This window comes from Chelonia mydas, chromosome 2, assembly GCF_015237465.2.
Source record: "Chelonia mydas isolate rCheMyd1 chromosome 2, rCheMyd1.pri.v2, whole genome shotgun sequence".
Lineage (NCBI taxonomy): Eukaryota > Metazoa > Chordata > Testudines > Cheloniidae > Chelonia > Chelonia mydas.
The window spans coordinates 74,376,694-74,397,446 of NC_057850.1; the positions used below are offsets into that span (position 1 = coordinate 74,376,694).

The following is a 20,753-nucleotide window of genomic DNA, read 5'->3' on the forward strand; positions in this document are numbered from 1 at the left end:
TAGTGGAGATCACCCTCCCAACTGTGGAGCAGATTTTTACAATAGCATAAACACACTCCCTCCACATCTGCATGACTGGGGTTTCATAAAGGAAAGGAAGAAGAGGGATTAGCAGTTCTTGCAGGAATGGATGCTAGCAATGGAGATGCATTTGGCTGCTTTCAGGATCATACTCTTCCCCCCTTTGTTTAAGGTGTAGTAGATAAAATCCTGTTATGCTCACTAGGTAAGATTCTCCTGCTCCTCAACCCCTACCCCCAACCTAAAGGGTACATTGTTTCTCTGCTTAACTATGCAGGTTTTTCATCTGTGTAAATGTATGGCTTTGTTAGAGCCAGCCATTTTTATTCCTGCTTGTTTCTTCCTCTTTTCCGCTGCCTCTTTGTAGATTCCTTTTTTTACAGCACCAGTAATGACAATTACTGACTGAGCTGACAAAATGCTCTCAGTGTAAGGTTTCCCACAGTGGCTGCTGCATTGATGACCTCTATCTCATAATTTGGCATATGCCCAGAAGAATAAGGTTAATCACACATCCTCTCCAGAGGTAATTGTTCAAAAAGCTGGCGCCATGCCCCTGGCACTTTAAGATTCCGAAACTTAAAGCTTGCAAGTGTAGCGTCTAAGATGACAAACCTCTTGGAAACAAAATCCTGGTATTCTTGAGGAGTTCACAGCACGATTTCTAGCATGCTTGAACAACTCTTCACTGCGTCACACCTGATTTTCACACTGTAGCCTTGCTTTATAATACATGTGGAAGTTCTGACGTCCTGAACTTTGCTTTACAGAGCAATAGTTTCCACCCTGTTTAGTGATGTCTGAATTGAGATCTCATGCAGGCATCTTCATTTCTTAGAATTGTTTAAGTAATCGTCTCTTTAAATTTTATAATATTGTATAATATTTGAAAGCATTGTTCTTTATCAGTGAACCAGCAATCTAGCCCTTCCAGTCTCCTATACCAGTTAGAAGTGCTCTGGGCTGTTTAAAATTAACCCAGCCATTTCATACTAAAGGTACTAGCTCAAAACAACTTTTTCAGACATTGCTTTACGCAGCAAAGCCATGGAAACACATTTTTTCTACTCTGCTGGAGGCAAATACTTAGTTCCCCATCCCACTGAAACTGGAATGGAGTTGGGCAATGCAAATTAATTCTGTGTGGGTTCTTGACTGTTTTAACTAAAGTGACTCCTATCCCTCCCAACCCCGCCCTAACTGGAACTAGGAAAATTCCTTCTTGGTTTGTAAATTAGGTTTGTGTTTGTTGACTCTTGAGTAATAGTCTGTTTGTTAAAACTTTATCTAAATGCAACACATTTAGGATAAAGAAGTACTCTTGGATACTGCAATATAAGAATATTATAACCTTTAATGTGTAATTTAGTATTTCACTAGTGTTAAAAGGATTCTGCTTTTAAATCATGAAATGTAATGGGGCTTAATTAACTGCATGTGGAAAAATTATTATTTGATACTGGACCCCAGTGGCAACAGGGATTTGAGGTCATACAAAAGTCTAAAAACCTATTCTTTAATTTTTGTTGGAGTAAAAATATTCTCCTTCTACATCCTATTTACAATTTGATGTCAGTTATTACACTGATACCAATCTGAGAAGTTGTAATGCATTAAAAAAATTATTCTCTCCAAAAGCCATCTCTGCTACACAGTATCTGTCAATCCTGAACTGAACTCTAAGAGCAAAAACAGCTCAGCTGTTTAGGGACCTAAGAAATATGTTGTCCCATAGCAGAGACATAGGCCCTTTTTTAATATGAATAATTCTTTTGCTGCTTCACAACTGCCCATCTAGTATTTTGGAGATAATCCATGAGATTTGCAAAATACTTTCACTATTTTTTGCCACTTAAGGCTTCTGTTACAGGGGTTGTATATATTGAAGGGGACTAATATGATCCTAACTGGAATTCACACCTTGAATTATTAACAGGCAAGCAACCTGACTAAATAAAAATGAAAGGGATTTAGCAAATTCTGAGATTCAAGTGTTAGCCAGCTATTTGCAAATAAAGATCTCAAGGCCTTTAATCTCCAGCAATCGCAGCTACGTATTTAATCTAATATTTATAATCCTTAATCTGTGTTCAAATCCGCCCATCTGTTTCTTCAATTTTGTGGCAAGAAAGTGAGGGCTTCAGCACCACTATTTTCCCCTTCCAATTTAGAATTATAGTCATGTAGGTTTAGAAATGTTATCAACAGCAGAAAGAACCTTGTCAGAGGCCAGTCTGCTGTTTTCATTAGACAGGTTTGCAATCTTCTCTGAAATCTCAACCTGCCAGCATCTCATACGCTGATAGCCCTATGGGTAGACCTCTAGGCTTCAGATTTCATGAAAAAGGCACTTCAAGCTAAAAAGGATAATTTCAAAAGTCTCCTGGTTGCTCTTTTGGCATGAGAAAGATGGGTGAAGACCTCAGGCCAAGAGCAATTGTAAAAAAGACAGAGCTTTAACCAAGTCTTTGGAAGTAGAGGAGATAAGTGTTGCCAGCTGGTCAGTATCAAAATATATGAACATGTTTCTTTGATAGCTAATGTGGTATTAGTGCAGAAATAAAAAAAACTCGGCACCAGAATCTGAGCTCTTGAACTAGGCTCTCAAAAGCAGTTTGACTATTTGTATCACCCCAGTGTCATGCTTTCACCATAGATGTTGTTTATGTAAATAAGGAAAGTCTGTCCCTGTGCAAGTGGGATCCTTCAGTGGTATTGAGTCAATGTAGGAGTTTGTATGCCACACAGAGTCAGTGTGGCAGGTATAGCAATGAAAACGGGGCATGGGTGGGACGCCTTTATTCCACACGGATTCTGGGCAATATTTTCAGTTCTTTGTGTCTCCGAGGTGCCAGGGTAAGTTCGAGTAGTCCTTGGGATGCTCTGACACCCAGTACAGGGGGCCTCATATGCACAGAGCAGTGTAAAGAAAAGCTATAAAACACCTTTGCATAGCCCCTTGATTTCCTCTTGCAGCTGACAGGAAATATTCCTTGTTGGGGGCTGTTAAGGCATTGATGTTTATAAACCCTTTATGTCAAGGATGATGACCGAGAACACTGTCCCTAGCAGATTGCTGCTAGAGGAGAGAAGAAAGTCTTAAAGGCCTGATTCTATGTCCACGCTGCAATCAAAGTTGTGATTTCAGCTCGTGTAGACAAGATGTGCTAGCTTTAATCTAGTAGTGTGACTAGAAATAGCAGTGAAGATGCTGCGGCTTGGGCTTCAGCCCCGGCTAGTAATGTGAGTACGTACCTGGGGTCCTAAGCGGGCTTTCAGGGCTCGTGTTGATGCCTGGGCCACCACAACGTCAGTGCTGTTCTTAGCTGTGGTAGCTAAATTAAAGCTAGCATGGATAAGTTTACCTGAGCTGCAGTCACACCTGTGATTGCAGATCAACTGCCATGGAGCGTTAGGCTCAGCCCTAAAGAAGCTCTGTGGCGCATTTTGATATGTAGCACACATGCATCATGAACAGCCGGTGGGCCTTCAGCCCCAAGTGCACAGGGGTTGCCTTTAGCAAGGTCAGGTGTGCTGACCCCCCTAAGAAGTGAACCAAGCAACAGCACCAGTTTAACATAATGTTACCAGACCTTTCTGTCTGAAGTACAGGACAGGTCAGACTTGGGAGCAGGGATGCCTCCTGAGGGGTTCAGAAGCCCTTTTATAGAACTACTTTTTGAACTCCAGTAGCTCCCAGGGCAGTAACTCAGACTCACAAGATAAGGGGAGGTGCAGGGTAGAGAACAAACGAACAGACACTGGCTTAGCCCTCCCGCTCCCTTGGACAAAGACGTGACCCCGGCACTGAGGGGAGGCAATGAGCCCATGAAGAGCAGATGAATCCTAAGAATGACACACACATGCTCCTGGCTACTCTCAGCTTTGCTGGGTATTACAAATCAGTAGAGTGTCTGAAAGCCCAGGGGGTTGTTTCTTGTATTATCTTGTAAACGGCCTGGTGATGAGAGAATCTATTCTGGTTTAAGAATGACTTTTTACTGTTGATGATGAATGAAGCTTAAATAAAGCAGTTTAATTTTTATAAAACTGTTGACCCTGCAAGGGTTAGGTTATTATTTTAATTACCGTAATGAGCAAACATTACTTGGAAATCATTAAGAGGATGTGGCTACAGGTCTTGGTAAACTGTCTCACTTGTACTGAGGTAAATTTTTCTTTAACCAAAGCGGGACTGATTTTTTTTTTTTCTCTCCTAATTTAACAGCAAGACTTGCATGAATTCATTGTTGCTTTACACTGCATTTCTATCCCTGGGGTTTCAGTACTCCCCAGCCATGTTCAGTCTATCCGTATAATATGCTGATGCACACTGCCAATGAACATCAGAATAGTTGTTCCATAGTTATTGCGTGCAGGACTATTAGCGCAGGCAAGATTAATATGTAGTGTGTGACGGTGTAGCTGGCCAATCCCACACAGTAAATCAAAAAGCATTTTAAGTTGTTTTGGTGCTCTTGTTTTTTGGTAACACATGCAGATGTTTTGGCAACACAACATAAAATACAGAAGGGGTGTACACATACGTTCATCTAGCATGAAGACACTAATGATGCTGGTTGAATAGTTTTTTAATGTTAGAACAAACTGGTATCTTGAAAATAAGATTCTTACCAATATGATTTTCCATTGGAAAAAACTTTGGTACAACTGAACTAATCTGGATATGCCGTACAAAAACTCATGATAGGTAGTTACCTAAAATGGACTTTCGTTTTTTTGAATTGATCAACTGATGGCTGGTCATGAGGCTGAAGCATGAGTTTCTTTAACAAAGCTATTGTCACAGGTATCTTGCTCCTGATTTCCAACCTCTCTACACTGCAGACTGTGAGCACATTTGTACTACTCTCCAAGAATTTACAGTCAAAAGTATCAAAATGATAGAGGAATTACTTAATAGGGCACAGGGGCTATAACTGAGTAATGAAATAAAACCAAGAAAAGAAGACTTAGGCTAACTATCAGGAAAAATATTCTGGACTACAACATCTATTAGATTGTGGAATGGTCTCTGGAGAGAAATGGTAGAAGCTCATTCATTTAAGATACTTAAAACTAGACAAGGCAAAATATTAAAATACACTGTAGGGACAGATTTCACAGTAGCAAGGAGATAAACTAGAATCAAGTCACTTGACCGTTTCCCCTTTCTGATTTGTAGAAACACTTTCAATTCCTAGATAACTAAAAAGGAATAAAACCATAGTTCAGACAAAAAATGGCACTGTTTTTCAGACCGGTCTTGTGCATCAAAAAATGAAATATGTCAGGTAATTTTACGTGATGTATACATGTGGTTTGTTTACTTACGAGACACTAACTGAAAAATCTGGCCTTCCTGGGTAGAGCTCTTTGGTGCTCCATGCTGTAATCTTGCAATAAGGCATAAATACGCCTGTTAATTAATATAAAACTTCTAATATCAAGGATTTATGTTCAGTTTAACATATTCCCTTATTACTCTGCTGTATTCCTCTGTCTTTAAAGGATCATATTTTAACCTGTTCATTGATATGCTCACCTCCACTGTACGGAAGAAAGGAAAACTTGTCTTAATTTTTTTCCCCTTTCAATAAAAACACCAAACCCAAACCCATTTTTGAATAATAGAGGGAGAAAGGTTAATCTCTACCTTTAATTTCTGAGTCTGTGAATTTGGGTAATCCATGGCTGTATAGCTTTGGAAGTACTGCTTCTAGAGAGGGGTCACAAGAGAGATTCTTAGGCCATGTCTACACTACCCGCCGGATCAGTGGGTAGTGATCCATCTATTGGGGATCAATTTATCATGTCTAGTGTTGACGCAATAAATCGATCCCCAATTGCTCTGCCGTTGACTCTGGAACTCCACCATGGCGAGAGGCGGAAGCGGAGTCGACGGGGGAGCAGCGGCCATTGATCCCGCACCGCAAGGATGCGAAGTAAGTGATTCTAAGTTGATCTAAGATACGTCGACTTCAGCTACACTATTCTCATAGCTGAAATTGCATATCTTAGATTGATGTCTCTCCTCCTCCCCCCCCCCCCCCAAAAAAAAAAAAAACACACACACACACTCACACAGTGTAGACTAGGCCTTAGTGATTCAATCAGTCCTTTGCTGGGTAGCTTTTTATATTCTCTCCTAAATTGCTTTGCAGAGAGAAACAACCCTACCATGGGGGATTGGCTCACACAAAAAATTAATAGGAAAGACAAGCTTTCATAGATAAGACCAGAAGGGATCAGTGTGATCCACTCGGCCCATCTGTTGACACAGGCTATTGAATTTCATCTAGTGAGCCCTGAAAGTCAGGGTTGTAGTTTATCCTCCTATGTAAAGTAAACAAAATGAATAACTTGCATCAAGTGGACAAGTTATGGTGATTGCCTTTCCTCTTACTATATTGCAGACTTTCCTGTCTCATTGTATTCGTAGAAAACGTCAGACTTGATTTTAACACAGATCTGCTGAGATGTAGATTTAATACTTTTCTGACCCCTTTCCAAGAAAATTAGTGAGTTGAAATGTCAGCTGGAAGTGAGCTCACTTATAGGGATCTAGCTGCAAAAGGTATCCTGAGATTTGGGACAAAGCAAGGTAAGAAGTTGAGAGTCAAGCAGAGAAGCTTGTAGCAGGCAAAGGTAAAACAGCACCAGGATATGGTGTGGGGGACAGCCTGCAAATGGAAGAGGTGAGGCAACCCTTATGGATAGATCACAGGAGGTCAATGCATAAGGGCCTCCAATGATACCACAGATAAGACTGAATTCTGGCCAGGGTAACCTACAAATCAGTACGTAACTCTGTCTTTTGGAACTTACATGGCCCCATTACCATAGCATCTGAGCACCTCAGGCTCTTAATCAATTTATCCTCATAATGCCCCTGAGAGGTACTAATCTCCCCAATTCACAGTTTGAAGACCGGAGGCACAGAGAGACAAAGTGACTTGCCCACGGTCAATCAGGAAATCTGTGGTGGAGCAGGGAATCGAACCTCAGTCTCCCAGGTACCAGGCTAAGTCTCTAACCATACTGGACCATACTTTCAGCTGTAATTGCCCTCCAAGAAAGGCAACTATAATTGCTCTCCAATGCTGAGGAGACTTACAGCCCAGCCGCAATGTGCAGCTGCTGTCAAAAAGGCTAACGGTATAGCAGGATAGACAATAAGACAAAATATCATAACACCACTATATAAATCCATGGTGCTCCCACAGCTTGCCCAGTTCTAGTCACCTCATTTAAAAAAGGTTCAGAGAAGGGCAACCGATATTAACTGCTTCCATACAAGGAGAGACTTAAATGCTGAAAGGCTGTTCAGCTTAGGAAAGAGAAGACTAAGGACGGGATATGATTGAGGTCTATAAAGTCATGAATAGAATGGAAAAGGTGAATAGAGAAGTGTTATTTCACACAATGCAAAAACCAGGGGTCACCTGATGAAATGAATAGGCAGCAGGTCTAATACAACTGAAAGGAAATACTTTTTCACACAATGCATAGCTAATTTAGAACTCATTGCCATGGGATGTTGTGATGGCCAAAATTATAACTGGGGTAAAAAACTGGATAAATTAGTAGAGGATAGGCCCATCAGTGGATATAAGCCATGATGGTCTGTGATACAACCCCATGCTTGGGGCAGTCCTAAACCTCTGATTACCAGAAGCTGTGAGTAGAAGACTGGTAGATCACTCATCACTCCATAATTGCCCTGTTCTGTACACTCCCCCTGAAGCTCTGGTACAGGCCATTTTCAGAGACACGATACTGGACAACACTGACCATGGTCTGATCCAGTATGGCAGTTCCTGTTGTGTTGTCCATTGTTATGTTATCCATCTCGCATAAAGCACTGTATACTACCAAGGACTATGGCTGCTGATTCAGTCATTTTCTGGTTTTTAAAGTTCCTCCCATTCGGTTAATTAAAAAACCTGTTCGTGCACATGAAACAAAAGCACTTTTTATATGAAATTGATCTATGGACATTTTCAAAATTGCTGCTGTCTGAATGCACTTTTTCTTTAGTTTTGTTTAGCCTATCAAAAGTTTCTGCCGGAAACAGCACTGTCCTTGTCAAATGGAATATTTTACTATACACACCATCCTACACTTGCACCACAGCCTGTTTAACATGGAACAGGGTCAAAACCTGAAAGGCACAAAAGAATGCTCAATAAGCAAGGTTGCAATGAATGAAGCAAAAGTTGTGCTGTTGAAAAGGAGGCACTATGTGGGACCAGCAAAGCCGTCTCAGCAAAAGAATAAAAAGAAAAGGGGTATGGGGGGGGGGAAGGAATCTTGTGCCCCAAAGAAAAAGTCGAGCTTGCTATTTCTAGCATGGTACTAATGTGCCGACCATTGGGAAGCATGAACCTTGAAACCTCTTTTAGAGTAAAAGCTGTTATGCTCTGAAGAGAAATAAATAATTTATCTTAGCATTGGCTAGGCTCGTCTGAGTTTTGACTAAAAAGAGCTAAACAAGAGCTAAACAAGAGCTTATCAAGAGCTAAACAATGTGTCTAAGCCTGAATGGAAGGGCCAGTCTCATTGCACTGAATCTGCATTTTTAAATGGTTACTACATCTGAATACATGCTGTTTAACTGTCTCTGGTGTAAACCCACAAATCATTTTTATTTTCAGAAGCACTGAAGTCCTTAATTTGCACAAAAATCTCCTCTTTTCCATTTACTCTATATACCACCTCTCTTCCCTAGTATTGGAGCTGTTCATTGTTTTTTAGTCAACCAAACAAAGTGCTAGAAGTTAGAGCAGGCTTAACCCAACTAAATACTGTAGTTAATGAACTGCAAAGCTCCCATTGACTTCATTAGGATAATGAGTTGGCCCCTAGAGTGAATAATCTGCGTTCTAAATTCAGGTCTTCAGTCTAAAAGCAACATTTTCTTTAAGTCAAGAGGAGTTTTGCCATTGACATTATCGGGACAAGAATTTGTCCTTTTAATGCTGCTTAGTGTATATCAGAAGAAGCTTCCTAACTTAGCTTATTCAGTGCAACTGGTAAGTAGGTGCTAAGTCTGATTCACTTTTACAACCACATTTGTAGAAATTTTAAATAGGGCTTTATCGGACAATCTGATAATATCCTGTCAAAACTATGTTTACCACTACAAAGCTTCCATTCCCCTTCTTCAGTGAATATAGACTCTCTGTAAATAGTAAAACTACATTTGGCACATTTTGAAATATTCTGCTCCTAGCAAAAAATAAAGTTTTAACTTTAGTGCCCAGGGAACATGCCACCTTGACAGCACTAGAACTCCACAGTTGCATTGGTGGTGGTGGTACAGGGGGAGGAGAGGGGTGTGGCAGTCCAGGCTTTCCTGTGGTGACCCTCTAATAATCGATTGTGGAAAGACAACTTCTAGAGGTGAGTGATAATGGATATCTGTGCCCATTCAGTCCTTTGGCATAATTTGCAGCTTCAGTTATGAACCAGTGGTAGTATTGCCAGGTCGAAAAGGGATCCTGGCAGCTCTGATGAGGCCGATAAAAGTCCAGTCAGTTGGGCTAAGGCAGGCTCCCTGCCTTCCATGGCTCTATGTGTAGGAGCAGCCGGGGGCTCCGCACGCTGCCTCCGCCCAAAGCACCGACTTTGCAGCTCCCATTGGCCAGGAACCATGGCCAATGGGAGTTGTAGAGGTGGTGCCTGTGGATGGAGCAGCGCGCAGAGCCGCCTGGCCACTCCTCTGTATGGGAGCCGAAGAGGGGATATGCCGCTGCTTCCAGGAGCTGCTTGAGGTAAGCCCTGCCCGCAGACTGTACTCCTGACCCTCTACCCCAGCCCTGATTCCCCCTCCTGCCCTCCAAACCCCTCTGTCCCAGCGCCACCCCAGAGCTAGGGTGACCAGATGTCCCGATTTTACAGGGACAGTCCCGATATTTGGGGCTTTCTCTTATATAGGCACCTATTCCCTCCCCTCCCCCCCCGTCCTGGTTTTTCACACTTGCTATCTGGTCACCCTATCCAGAGCCCCCACCCTGGAACCTGCACCGCCAGCCCAAAGCCCATACTTCCTCCCACATCTCAACACCCTGCCCCAGCCTGGAGCCCCCTCCTATACTTCCAGCCCCTTGGCTCCACCCCCCCAGCCTGGAGCCCCTTCCTGCACCTCAAACTCCTCATCCCTGGCCCCACGTCAGAGCCCGCACCTCCAGATGGAGCCTTTATCCCCTCCCATATCCCAACTCACTGCCTCAGCCCAGAGCCCCCTCCTGCACCCTGAACTCCTCATTTCTGGTCCCACCCCAGAGCCCTCACCCCGAGCCGAAGCCCTCACACACACACACCCGCACCCCAACCCCCCTGAGCCAGCCCTGGGAAAATGAGTGAGTGAGGGTGGGGAGAGCAAGCGACAGAAGGAGGGGGGATGGAGTGAGCAGAGGCCTGGGCTCGGAGAGGGGGCGGGGTCTTAGAGGAGTGGCCGGGGAAGGGTGTTCAGTTTTGTGTGAGTAGAAAGTTGGCAACCTTAACCAGTGGTACCATATTTGTTATGGACATCTGTCCAGAAGGAACTAGATAGATAACCATCAATTTTTTTCACATACATGAGTGGTCACAAATTTTGGTCAGAACTGAAATTTTATTCTAATTAAAGTAGGGAATTTAAATAAATAGGTGTACCAGGAACATCAAAATAGTGACTATTTTCTTTAGGCCAAATATATATGGAGCACATGAAGGTGAGGACATAATATACCTGATTTAAGCGAGGCGTTATGTAGGGAATTATGATAAAATTTTGAAAAAATTGCCAGTGCACCTAAACCCTAACCTATAATAGGTCTGCTATTCTAATCCTGGGTGTTTGAGTCAGTCTGCCTGAAACTGTGGTGGTTTTGTGTGATTGACAAATGTCCACCAGGAATTAGGTTGAGATTATCAAAACTAATTTTTTCTTGTGACTGAATTAAATTTTCACCTGGCTTTAGACGCCCCCCCCCCCCCCCCCAGCCCTTTTTATTTTTTTGCAAATGTCCCCGAAACCGTTGTATACCACTTATAGTTGGTCACAAGGTGAATAGTTAAGAATACGTCTGAAGGCAGATTACAGTTGATTCAATAGTGTGTGCACTACTTTTTTGCTGTTGAGCTATTTTAATTTAATATCCCACACAGAAATTTGCAGCAGAAAATCAGCTATTGGAGAACAAATGCTGAAAATAATCTCAAAACTTGGTTATGGTTTGGAAAGCACCCATGTAAAAACATCTTTTTGGTCTTTGTTCTCCATTTGATATAACTTCAATCAAATTTGCTCAGTTTTTCTAGTCCAGATTAGATTTTGTCTAAGTGCTGGCACTGCAGGCTCAACCCAATGCCTAGAAATCAATCCTTTTTATTTTTTTGGTCTCTATAAAACAGCACCAGCAGGAAGGGTTTTGGATTCTCAACTTGCTGTTGCTGGCAGCCTAGATGCACAAGGCATAATGTCTATTGTTTATAAATGTTCTAGAGCTGTCAGCTCTCTGGGGCAGACAGTAGTTATAACTTGCTATTGTCTGTAAATTAAGCAGTTTATTTACACTTAGTTCCATCATTTTACCAAGTCACTTCTCTAATTGTAACTACATTTATAAGCAGCTGCATTCTTCCCACTCCAAGGACTCATATTTTGGTGGGTTTTAAGCTTTGAATCAGGGAGCTAGTATGCAAACAGAAATAGTATCTAGGTTCATTGCGGAAATACTGAAATTTTAAAAGCATTGTCGTCTTTCCCTTTGCCTCCCTGCCACTTTCATCCCAACCTTTCATGTGCTGTCCAGTATATTTTGGTAGTAGCTGGAGCTAAATGAGGAACAAATTGGCAATGCCTCCTCAAAAATCCCCCCTTCCTCCTAGTGGCAGGACACAGACTGCAGGGAGCCTCCCCAGGATCCCTGTTACCAGTGGAGTGGATCTGGTGACCACAAGCTACTGGTGATCTCTCCCCTCTTTAACACTGACAGAGACTGAGCAGGCCTCCAGCAGTCTCTCTTTCGTGCCCCTTCTCCATAGGGAAAAAGCCTGGTGCATGAGCCACCTATGTGTAGCTTCTTTATCTTTGCTGTTGCCCGATTTCAAATCTTGTTTGGTGTGAGCTTCTAGAGGACTTCTCTTGCATTTTCTTTAACATGTCCCTCTCCCTGTATGATACTAGTGTGGTGGATTTTACTATCATCCTGTAGGTTCCACTATTAATATGGGTATGTATTTGTAAGCTTGCTGCTCAACAGCTTGATGCAGGCTATGGCTAATCAAGAAAGTCAGACATTACAACAGATTCACTTAATGGCTGCCCATTGTTACAACATGTGAACTGATATTTAGGAAATTGAAAGCTGCTCATGTAATGCTCTTAATACCTTTTTAAGCAACACAGAAGACACGTAAAATGGTGTTGTTAATTATGAATGAGGTTGATAATATCTAGGAAGATGGGTTAAACTTAGGATTGTTGTACACTCAAAAGTTGCATCAGCATAGTTGCGTGTGTCAGGGATGTGAAAAATCCACACCCCCTGAGAGACATAGTTAAGCCTACCTAACCACCAATGTAGACAGAACTAGGTCAGTGGAAGAATTCTTCCATCAACTTAGCTTCTGTCCTTAGGGGAGGTGGATTACCTACAGTGACAGGAGACCCCCTTCCCCGCCCACACACCCCATTGCTGTAGTAGGTGTCTACACTGAAGTGTTATAACCGTGCAGCAATGTTTTAAACATAGACATACTCATAGTTAATGCCCTTGCCATATACTGCAGTTAGTCGCATGATTTCTGTAAATCATATCATTTATTTATTGTGGTAACCTAGCAGTTGTGACTCTAACCTATAAAACAAAGGATGTTTTGGTTTGCCATTTTAAGTCCTCTACATACTCATATGTCCATTTTAAGTCACCTACAAATTCAGCGTCTTGGGTTAAATTTCGGTGAAGTGTGATTAAAGTGCCATTGGCACACTTGTACTGATTGGTGTTATGGTGCCAGTATCTACACCTTTAGAATCATAGAAATTGGAGATAGAAAAGATGTAGCAGACTATATAGCCCCCTTTTCTTTGCCAGTGCATGATTATAGAGTGTAATTAAAAGTCCAGAACAATGCAGGTAGCCTTTGATTGTATTGCCTTGTGGAAGACCCTGTTTTGATTCCCTTTCCTGATCTCTTGAACAGTACAATGTAAAGGTGAAGTCCTGTGACATCTCCAACTGAATGATGATGTGTGGCTCAGTCTTTTTCTTGGCTGAATGGATGACAGCAAAGCAGGACTCCTATCACAGTGATATAAAGCAGAAATAAATTGTGGTGTTTGAAGCCCCCCAAAACTTTAAAAATCCTTCCAAGAAGTAAAACTATTCCTATTGCTTTCCACAGGTCTGTTCCCTTCCACTGTGCATAGGGTACTACACAATCAATTACTAGGTTATTGAATGTGCTATTGTGCCTTGCCCTGTTCTGTGTTTTATGGTACCGTAAATTCAGCTCAGGTGCACATCGCAGATTCTAATTACAATTTTATGTTTACTTAAAGATGCCTTTTTCCCAGTTAATTTTCATTTTGTTCCCAAAATTGCATGTGTGTTGGGGGGATGGGTATCCCTTTCTCTAAAAATGAATGTGATGAATACAAATACTGTATATAACAATGCAATATTTTACTAGTTCGCAGAGCTGTTGAGGATTTAATAGTGTTTGTACAGTCCATATAAAAAATAGATGTGCCCCATAAGTGCACCTGGAATTCCTTTCTTTACTGTGTCTACCATATCTTCACTCTCTCCTTCTAAAGACAGATTCTAAGAAGTCTCTTGTTTCAAAATGACTGTAACTCCTAGTGCCCTCTAATCTTTCTGCAAAAAACTTTAAACCAATGAATAAATGACTGAAAAAAATAAACTCTAAATTTCAGCAAACTGAAAGAAGGGAAGCAAACAAGAGAGCAAGACATGTAGTTTCCCTTTTATTGTCACTACTGCTGCATGTCCTCCAAACCCTTCCTTTGCAGGCTGATTGTCTAGATGGTAAGTTTTTGGGGGCAGGTATCATAACATTATGCTTATTCATAAAGTACCTGGCATGCTGCTGGAACTATTCAAATTATAGCTGCATCAGTATTTGATTGTTGGGGGAGGGTTCCCCTAAAAATGATGCTTTGGGTGTATGTAATTGCAAAAATTAGCACCCCAATACTTCATAAAATGAAATACAATACTTGAGTGCCACATACATAATTCTACAAAAGGAAGAAAAATTACCTGCATGTTAGTATGGGTTAAGATTATATCCAGGTTATTTTAATACCATATTTTTTCTGGCTTCCAATTTCCCCTCCTCAACTCTCTGCCATGTCTGTGGTGTAAGATAACTCCACTCTATGAACTAACTGACAGAGTGAAGATTGATCAAATAAGCTGAGACTTCCCTGGTGAGACAAATCTATCTCCATGTCAAACGATGGGGTTACTCTCTTGTCCTTGTGTGCACATGCAACGCTAATGGGAGTTACGTGCACATGTCAACAGAAGCATGTACAATACCCCCATCCATAAGAGAAGCAGAAGTGCTGAGGTGGCCTTTCAAACTGAAATATTGCATTCCATTGCACTCCTAATAAGCTGTCCCTCCTTCTCTACCTCCTCCTCCTCTCTTTCCCAAGCCACCTGAATTTGAAATTCATTATTTTGGCCATTCACATCTTTCTTACTCCTTTGACTATGTCTTTTAAAATCTCTGCTCAATTCTAGCTAAAGTCATTCTGCTCAAAAAGAAAAACAAAAGTGTTCCCAGAGTCCAAGGGAAGTAGAATTCTTATGGGGAATGTTGGCAAAATCAACAGTCTTTCCCAAAATCGTAGAATTTTGTCAAATAGATAAAGATTCTGAACATTGTAGGCCATGACTATGGTTCTTAAAAATGCTGAGTACGTTATCAACACTCAGCATAGTGTGAAATGTCAACCTCTGCTTCTCACTCTTGCTATCCCAATGTATTGTCTATTAATTCCTGAACAGCACTGGGTCCTGCAGATGGAATAACTCACTTCGAGATTTTACTAAATAATCAAAGCTTCTGAAAGACAATACAACTTTTTCTTTAGAGAAGGATTTGACAAGTAACGCATCTGAACAGATGTTTCTGCAACCTCCACCCTTTCTGTATGGTGGCACAAAACCACTTTACACAGAATGGTCTGTTGCAGAATTTCTGTACTGATTTAACAAATTGATTTCACATCTGCTTTTGTGTTTGTATTAACTCTTACATTGTCTCTGGGAATTGGTATGCTTTTTAATCAATTTTTGTGTTTGAACAGGGATTTTTAAAAGTAAAGTATGGTAAAACAGTAATTATAGTAAGTAAAAAGAATTATTACAGTAAGAAACAAAATCAGTAGTCTCATTGCACCTTGTTCTTCTGTTCTGGGTTTTGTTTGGAACTGTTTAAGGGGGACTGGACTGGAGCTTTTTTTTTTTTTTTTTTAACAGGAAAGTGGATCCCATAACTTTTAGAGGAAAATGCTGATCTTCTGTGTCAATTATTGCTTTAACTTTGTAGCCAGAGGTCTACAGATTATCCCAATACTAGCCGATTTGATACTTTCTAAAGGAAGGACTGCTGCTCTAGGAGTTTTTTTGTTTTTGTTTTTTCCTTGTTATTTCATGTTTTTATGCTCATCTTTTTGATCTCTGTTGCATTTGCCATTTTCATTACAAGCACCTTTGCATGGAAATAATCTCATTTCTCCACCTATTTAGAGGGCGTGTTAAAAGTGCAATACTGCCTTAATACATTCTCTTTCTTTCCCTGCATCAGAGACCATGCTCTGCTTGAAACTTGTATTGGTTTCATTCCATTGATTAACAAGAAAAACCCTTTAATAGATTTTTACCAATTGATTTGTGCTAATATTAAAACATCCCATGATATGAGAGTTGCAGGTGCACTCCTCTGAAAGCATGTGTTATTTTTGATTCCTGACAATACTTCATTATCAAATACCTAAATAGAATGAAGATAAGTCATGTTGTGATTGCGGTTCAACCTTCTCTTAATTTTGTAATGTTTTCTGGTTAAATTTACCTTCTCTCAAAAGTAGTAGTGTTTTGCTACACTCTGCATGCATTTTGTTTGTTTGTTTTTGTTTTAAAAGTAAGTCTTGTCTTCACTTAAGAGATAAGTAACTTACAAATACATTTGTTCCAAAATGCCCCGAGTGTGTGTGTATATATGTTTTTTTCCTCTGTGTGTGTGTGTGTGTGTGTGTGTGTGTTAAAAGAACATCATTAAGGTTGCAAAGTCATGTTGCCGGTACAACCTTAATTCTGCCCCCTTGTGCATATGGGTTATGATAGTCTTTTAGTTACATGAATATACACTACTTTTTTCCCCACAGGCCACTGCCTCATTCAATGCAGTGTACAATGCTTGCTTAATGAGCAGCTATTCCATATTTTGTTTTTTCTCCTTGTTCAGCATGTGGCCTCAGGCTTTACTGTATGCAGTTCAGACTCTGCTCCGAAGACAGAATTATTAATTTCCTCATGGGCTTTTCTATGGTTCTCATCACTATATTATCCAAGTGCTTCATAAACATTAATTTATCTTCACAACCAGCCTGTGAGATGAGGTGGGTATTATTGTTCCCATTTTACAATAGGAAGCTGAGGAACAGAGCGATTAAGATCAAAAGCAGCTATTTATTTTGGGCACCCCATTTGGGACAGGTAGGACCTGATTGTTTTTTTTTTTTTTTTTTTTTTTTACAGAGTATGTAGCATTATGCAGCACTTGATATGTTCAAAGCACAGCTCCCACTGACTTCAGTTGCAGCCATGAGTGCTCAGCATTTCTGCACATCAGACCCTCAGTCTCAAGTAGAAAAGAAGAAACCAAATTTTGTACAGGTTACTTGCACGTTCAAGTGACTTGTTCAGCGTCACATAAGAACTTTGTGCCAGAGGCAGGGATAGAATGCAGTTCTCTAGAGCAGCATTCAAGTGCCTTAATTCTGAAAAGTTGGTCCAATAAAAGATATTACCTCACTCACTCACTCTTTGTCTCTAACTCTGAGACCTCATTCACTACACACCTTCCAACTTCTGCAACAAATGAACCAGGGGTCCTACAGAAAAGTCTCCTTCACTACAAAACACTGATTGATTCCCAGAGCTGATTCATTCTATATACTGAAAAGGCAAGGGTCCTGTGGAAAAACCAGAATCATAGAAATGGAAGGGAGTGGAAGGGAGCTCAAGAAGTCATCTAGTCCAGTCCCCTGCATTGAGGCAGGACAAGTATGCTTAGTAGGGCTGTCGGTTAATTCATGCAATTAACTCAAAAAATTAATTGCAATTAAAAAATTAATTGCTGTTTTAATTGCACTGTTAAACAATAGAATACCAGTTGAAAATGTATTAAATATTTTTGGATGTTTTTTTACATTTTCAAAAATATTGATTTCAATTACAACACAGAATACAAAGGGAACAGTGCTCACTTTATATTATTATTTTTTATTACAGAATAGATAGTATTTTTCAATTCACCTCATAAAAGTAGTGCAATCTCTTTATCGTGAAAGCGCAAATTACAAGTGTAAATTTTTTTTGCTACATAACTGCACTCAAAAACAAAACAATGTAAAAATTTAGAGCCTACAAGTCCACTTAGTCCTACTTCTTGTTCAGCCAATCACTAAGAGAAACAAGTTTGTTTACATTTATGGGAGATAATGCTGCCCGCTTCTTATTTACAGTGTCACCTGAAAGTGAGAACAGGTGTTCGCGTGGCACTTCTGTAGCCGGCATTGCAAGGTATTTACATGCCAGATATGCTAAACGTTCGTATGCCCCTTCCTGCTTCAGCCACCGTTCCTAAGGACATGCTTCCATGCTGATGACACTTGTTAATTAAATTAATGAACTCCTTGGGGGGAGAATTGTTCTGTTTTATCTGCATTCTGCTATATACTGCATATTATAGCAGTCTCCGATGATGACCCAGCACATGTTGTTCATTTTAAGAACACTTTCACTGCAGGTTTGACATAATGCAAAGAAGGTACCAATGTGAGATATAAAAATAGCTACAGCACTGGACCTAAGGTTTAAGAATCGGAAGTGCCTTCCAAAATCTGAGAGGGATGAGGTGTGGAACATGCTTTCAGAAGTCTTAAAAGAGAAACACTCCAATGTCGAAACTACAGAACGCGAACTACCAAAAAAGAAAATCAACCTTCTGCTAATGGCATCTGACTCAGATGATGAAAATGAACATGCGTTGGTTCGCACTGCTTTGGATCGTTATCGAGAGGAACTCATTATCAGCATGGATGCATGTCCTCTGGAATGGTGGTTTAAGCATGAAGGAACATATGACTCTTTAGCGCATCTGGCACGTAAATACCTTGCGACCAGCTACAACAGTGCCATGTGAACGCCTGTTCTCACTTTCAGGTGACATTGTAAACAAGAAGTGGGCAGCGTTATCTCCTACAAATGTAAATAAGCTTGTTTGTCTGAGCGATTGGCTGAACAAGAAGTAGGACTGAGTAGACTTGTAGGCTCTAAAGTTTTACACTGTTGGGTTTTTTTAATAGTTATTTTTTGTACATAATTCTACATTTGTAAGTTACACTTTTATAACAGAGATTGCACTACAGTACTTGTATTAGGTGAATTGAAAAATACTATTTCTTTTGATTTTTTTTACAGTGCAAATATTTGTAATAGATATAAAGTGAGCACTATACACTTTGTAGTGTGTGTGGTAATTGAAATCACTATATTTGAAAATGTAGAAAGCATCAAAAAAATTTAAATAAATTGTATTCTATTACTAACAGCGTGATTTAATTGGGATTAATTTTTTAAATCCCTTGACAGCCCTAATACCCTAGTATGCATGAAGAGTACATAATCATGTAATTAAAGACTGTACTGTAGTGGATATGTGTAAGGGGCTGAATTAAGGTTGCTCAGGTAAGGGAGGCATTGAGAGCACAGGAGTGAGAGTCGCCCAACTTTTAGTTCCAGTGCCTGGATCCAGACCTGGCCTGGCCCACAGCAGCTTAAAGCTGCAGTTGTAGGTAAAATCTAGCTCAGCCCTGGGCTGGAGCATGCTCAGTGAGGAGAGTCTCTGTTAAGCTCTAGCAAGTCTCTACTGATCATGTGCGAACTGTGACTCTTCAAAGGCTTATAACTTGGCCTTGCTTCAAAATATTAGGGCGGGGGAGGGCTAGAGTTTCTCAAATAAAAGGTTGCCAGAATTTTTTAGCATGGGCAAAATAACTTATTTGTCCCTTGCCTCATTCTTGGAAACAGCTGGGCTGTTTTCGTTGAAATTTTCCAAGCAACCATCATGGAAAATTTCAGCCCAAATAGTTAGTTTGGCAAAGCTTTATAAACAACTGAAAACAGGGTATTATTGTGGTGGGAAATGTCAGGGAACTTTAAGAGGCAATGCTACTAGCCCTGCCTATCATACCTTAAAACTACCATGAAATCTGTACAAGAAGGGCAAACTCCTACCTTATGAGTCCACCCAAAGTAGCCTTAAACACTGCTGTTCTCCCCTTATTAGAAGATTAATCCTCCATTTGTCAGCAGGGGGTTGTAGTCAGATGGGACACTTGGAGAGGATCCTCCTGGTTATAAAAGAGAGGGGGCTGCTGTCAGGGCTCTTGGACTGTGAGATTTGCTTCCCCTGCCCCCCTTGGTTCAAAGCAGTCAAAATTTGGGGACCTTCTGGCATGCCCCAAAAGACATCTGTCCAATAAGGTTTTTGGAGAGGGCAGAGGGTATGTTTCCTAGATGAAGGGACAGGAGACAGTTTTTTAGGTGGTTGGCTGGCTGAGTTCTTGTTTAATTGATGATTTTGGTGCTTCAGAGATCGAATTGTATTTGTTAATGGTGTGTTAGGGTGCCTGTAGCCTTGGACAGGCACCTTTTTAGCTATTTAAAATCTAAATAAATTAAACAACCAATTTTTCTGTCTGGAGTCATTGCTTGAGACAGGTTTCACTGTGTTTTTGATGGGGAATATCCTGTAGGATACTAATATCAATATTTTTCAAAAGTGGGGGAGAATCACTCCACTGATTAAATTAATCTCACTAATATACTGAAAATGTTTGTAGTGTCTGTCCCAGCTTTAGCTACTGCTCTTTTAGCAAAAGTTTACTTTCAAATTGTGCATTCATATTGCATAAAAAGAAATGCGGTAAATGAGGTGACTATTCAGGATTGTATAAACATTCCTTCCAAAATCATGAATGTGGCCACAGTATTAGGGTCTAGGCAGCGATTTGTCTTCTGTGACATTTAGAAAATAATCAAATTAAAATGTCTGTCATGTGGTGCAGGGTAAAGTTAGTAGGGAACACTTATTTCCAACATTTCATAATTTATTTACTTTAGAAGGGGAATACTTTATCTTCCACAGAGTTTTAAATAGTCGTGTGTGTGTTTAAAGGTACACATTTTTAATAATGGATTAAATGGAGCTAGCTTTAACAAATTATTTGAAACATTGTTTCTGATTGTAAACTGTCATGTGGAAAGCATTCAACCAGTACACTACTGTTACCAAAATATGGTGTAAGGAGATTGGTTTTAGTTTAACTTCTTTACTGCAGTCTAATGATACTTTAAAAATTTCAGCACTATTTTTGGTTTCTTTGTGGCACAAGGGTTTTTTGTGTTTTCTATAAA

General features: G+C 40.4%; 1 protein-coding gene across 6 annotated transcripts in view; it reads left to right on the forward strand.

The window, feature by feature from the left end:
- The window catches only part of GAREM1 (GRB2 associated regulator of MAPK1 subtype 1), a 122,885-nt gene that overhangs the window by 70,178 nt on the left and 31,954 nt on the right, over positions 1–20,753 (forward strand). The gene's annotated exons all lie outside the window — the stretch shown is intronic.